Raw genomic sequence first — 4,329 nt, 5'->3', positions numbered from 1 at the left:
GGGGGGGGGGGCGACTCTTCTTGACCTGATGCTCACAAAGAGAGAGAAAGTGGTCAAGACTGTGAAGGTAAAAGGAACTGGGTTGACACTGACCACAAAATCATAGAATTCAAGATCCTAAAGGGAAGAAGGAATGAGAGAAGCAAAATAAAGACAAGACTGCAGAAAAACAGACTTTAGCAAACTCAGGGAACTGGTAGAAAGGATGCCCTGGGAAGCAAGTCTGAGGGAAAAAGGACTCCAGGAGAGCTGGTTGTACTTTAAAGTCATAGTTTCATAGTTGGTAGGGTCAGAAGGGACCTGAGCAGATCATCAAGTCTGACCCCCTGCCATGGCAGGAAAGAATGCTGGGGTCAAACAACCCCGGCAAGGCGATTATCTATCCTTTTAAGGGCACAAGAGCCAGCTATCATGATGGAGCAGAATGAGAAATGTAACAGAATGCCAGTCTGGCTAGACAGCAATTTCTTCAGTGAGCTGAAACTCAAAAGGAATCCTACAAAAAGTGGAAGTGTGGTCACCTTTCTAGGGGAAGAGTGTAAGAGTACTGAACAGGCACGCAGGGAGAAAATAAGGAAGGCCACAGCTTGACCTGAAATACGGAGAGCAAAAGGCATAAAAGGCAATAAATAGGGATTCTGCAAGCATGTCGAGTAAGAGTAAGACCAAAGAAATCATAGATGGTTTACGGAATGCAGAAGGCAGTCTAGTTACAGATGACACAGAGAAGGCTGAAGTATTTCATGCCTTTTTCACTTCAGTATTCACAAACAGGGGCAGCTACCAGACGACAAGTGTCGTTCGCAGCAAAGACAGGGAAGAAGGTAAACAGCCTAGAGTAATGGCAGAACAGGTTAGAGAAGCTACAGGCTTTCAAGTGAATAGGGCCAGATGGGATGGGGTGTAGAGTACTGAAGAAATTGGCCAAGGTAATCTTAGAGCCACTGGCCATCCTCTTTGATAACTCACGGGAAGTTGGGTAAGGTCTCGGATGATAGGAAAAGGGCAAATATAATGTTAATCTTAATGAAAGGAAGGAGGAGGATCTGGAGAATTATGGACCAGTCAGTCTGATCTCGATACCTGGAAACATCATGCTTTAAATCCTCAAGGGAACCTACTATGTAGCACCTAGAGAACAAAGTGATCTCCTTGTTACAAAGAGGATGGAGCTGAACTGTTCTCAGTGGTGGCAGATGACAGAACAAGAAGCAATGGTCTCAAACTGCAGCAAGGGAAGTTTAGGTTGGATATTAGGAAAAACTCTCACAAGGAGGGTAGCAAAGCACTGGAACAGGCTACGCAGAGCGGTTGTGAAATGTCCATCCTTGGAGGCTTTTAAGACCTGGCTAGACAAAGCCTTGGCTAGGATAATCTAGTTGGGGTTGGTCCTGCTTTGAGCAGGGAGTTGGACTAGATGACCTCCAGAAGGTTCCTTCCAATCCTAATTTTCTATGATTCTGTGATCAGAAACAGCCAGCCTGGGGTCATCAAGAGGAAGTCATGCCAGACCAACCGAATTTCCTTCTGAAAGTTGACAGACTCTGTGGATGAGGGGAGGGTAATGGATGTGAAATGCCTTGACTTTAGCAAGGCTTTTGACAACATGTCCTATAACATTCTTATTATCAAGCTAAGGAAATCCAAAACTAGACAAAAGTACTATAAATTGAATACATAATTGGTTGAGTCATCATGTTCAACAAGTCATCATCAATAGCGGCTTAGTGTTCGTTTAGGAGAAGGTCTCCAATGACGTTCCCCAGGGGTCTGTCCTGGGTCTCATATTGTTTAATATCTTCATTAATGTTTTCGATGATGGGATTGAGCGCATGCTTAGCAAGTTTGTGGATGACACCAAGTTGGGTGGAGTTGCAGACATTCTGGAAGGCACAGATAGAATCCAGAATGACATGCAACAAGTAGTTCACAATCAACTAGATGAAATTCAACAAGAACAAGTATGAAATCCTGCACTTGAGATGGAATACAGCCTGGGGAATGACTATCTGGGCTGCAGTACTGCAGAGAAGGACCTGGGTGTTACAGCAGACCAGAAGCTGAAGCCAACAGTATGCTCCTGTTGCAAAAAAAAGGCCAACAGTATACTGGATTGTATTAACAGAAGTGTCACTTGCAAATCAAGGGAAGTGATTATTCCACTCTATTCAGCACCGGCGAGGCCTCACCTGGAGTATTGTGTCCAGTTTAGGGCCTCACACTTCAAAAAGAATGTGGACAGTTTGGAAAGTCTAGTAGAGAGCAAAAAAAAAATTATTAGAGAGGCCTGGGAAGCAAGACTTATGAAGACAGGCTGAAAGAGCTGGGGCTATTTAGTCAGGAGAAGAAAAGACTGCTGTCAAAACGTCTTTCAGTCTTCAAATACCTGAGGGGTAGGTAGAATGGAGATGAGCTTTTCTCTACAGCTGTAGGGACAGGACTAGGAACAATGGCTTCAAGCTGCAACAAAAGAAATTTAGTTTGGAGATTAAGAGGAACTTTCTGACTATGAAGGTGGTCAAGCACTGGGACAGACTTCCTAGAGCTGTGGTATCTCCACCCTAGGCATTTTCAAGAGCAGGCTGGACAGACACTTAGCTGGGATGGTTTAGTCACGGATGATCCTAACTTCAGCAGGCGGACTACATGGCCTTGTGAGGTCCCTTTCAACTCTATGATCATGAGATCATCTAGGTGAGGAAGCTGTAAAAGGAAAACTGCTAGCTCTATCATGCACCCCTATTATTCCAGTCTCACTTCTACCAAGACATACCCTAGCCTACAATGTAACAAACAGACAATCACATAACTTCCTGCTTCAAATTTTCCAAGGGCAGTACATGCAAGCTTCTAGTAATACATTTGGCTTCAGCCACAAAGGCACTTTCTGAGACAGTCCAGGGGATCGGCATCTCACATTCTCTACTTTTGGTTGGTCTTACTAGAGTTTGATGTCATGTAGTCAGGATTTCTCACAGGAGGCCATCAGGCTTTTCATTAGTTAACATTTTTCTTCTGGCTTCAGCGGATCTCACCATTACTCTGATACAAAAAACCATACACTGAGCTACAGAACTAGTGTAGTAGAGCTCGAGTTGCTCCAGCAGTTTGGCATGTCTTTCACAAAGCTGAACAAAAATAGCCCATGTGGATTCCTTATTTTGAGGGCTTTACTATGTCAGCAGCAAGACGAATAATCAGGGAAGTGTGGATCTCTTACTGAAGGGGGGATACAATTTAGCGATGGGTGATGTGGAAAAGGCTGAAGTACTCTATGCCTTTTTCACCTCAGTCTTCAGAGGCAAGGGCAGCTCCCAGACCACTGCACTGGGCAGCACAGTTCGGGGAGGAGGTGAGCTGCCAGCAGTGGCAAAAGAATAGGTTAGGGACTATTTAGAAAAGCCATGTACAAGTCCATGGAGCCAGAAGGGATGCACCCGAGGGTGCTGAGGAAGATGGCTGATGTGACTGCAGGGCTGCTGGCCACTGTCTTTGAAAACTCATGGAGATCGGGAGAGGTCCCAGATAACTGAAACAGGGCAAATATAGTGCTCGTCTTTAAGAAAGAGAAGGAGGATCCAGGGAACTACAAACCAGTCATCCTCACATTAGTCCCTGGAAAAACCATGCAGCAGATCCTCAAGGAATCAATTTCTAAGCCTTGGAGGAGAAGGTGATTACTGATTAGTACCAGTCAGCACGGATTCACCAAGGGCAAGTCATGCCTGACCAACCCGAGTGCCTTCTATGATGAGACGCCTGGCTCTGTGGATGCGGGGAGACCAGTGGATATGGTATATCTCGACTTTAGCAAGGCTTTTGATATGGTCTCACAACATTCCCTCCAGCAAGCCAGGGAAGTACGAGTTTCATAGATGCTAGGGTCGGAAGGGACCTCAATAGATCATCGAGTCCGACCCCCTGCAAAGGCAGGAAAGAGTGCTGGGTTCAGATGACCCCAGCTAGATGCCTATCTAACCTCCTCTTAAAGACCCCCAGGGTAGGGGAGAGCACCACCTCCCTTGGGAGCCCGTTCCAGACCTTGGCCACTTGAACTGTGAAGAAGTTCTTCCTAATGTCTAGTCTAAATCTGCTCTCTGCTAGCTTACGGCCATTATTTCTTGTAAACCCCAGGTGCGCCTTGGTGAGTAAAACCTCACCAATTCCATTCTGTGCCCCCGTGATGAACTTATAGGCAGCCACAAGGTCGCCTCTCAACCTTCTCTTGAGGAGGCTGAAGAGGTCCAGGTGCCCCAGTCTCTCCTCATAGGGCTTGGCCTGCAAGCCCTTAACCATACGAGTGGCCCTTCTCTGGACCCTCTCCAGGTT

The 4,329-nt window shown here is 46.1% G+C and overlaps 1 protein-coding gene across 3 annotated transcripts in view; it reads right to left on the bottom strand.

Annotated features, from left to right (window-relative positions):
• ASB7 (ankyrin repeat and SOCS box containing 7) overlaps window positions 1–4,329 on the bottom strand; it is a 48,999-nt gene that overhangs the window by 25,358 nt on the left and 19,312 nt on the right. The gene's annotated exons all lie outside the window — the stretch shown is intronic.

This window comes from Alligator sinensis, unplaced genomic scaffold, assembly GCF_000455745.1.
Source record: "Alligator sinensis unplaced genomic scaffold, ASM45574v1 scaffold210_2, whole genome shotgun sequence".
Lineage (NCBI taxonomy): Eukaryota > Metazoa > Chordata > Crocodylia > Alligatoridae > Alligator > Alligator sinensis.
Note: the sequence above shows the minus strand (reverse complement) of the source record. Positions and strands in the feature narration are given on the sequence as shown.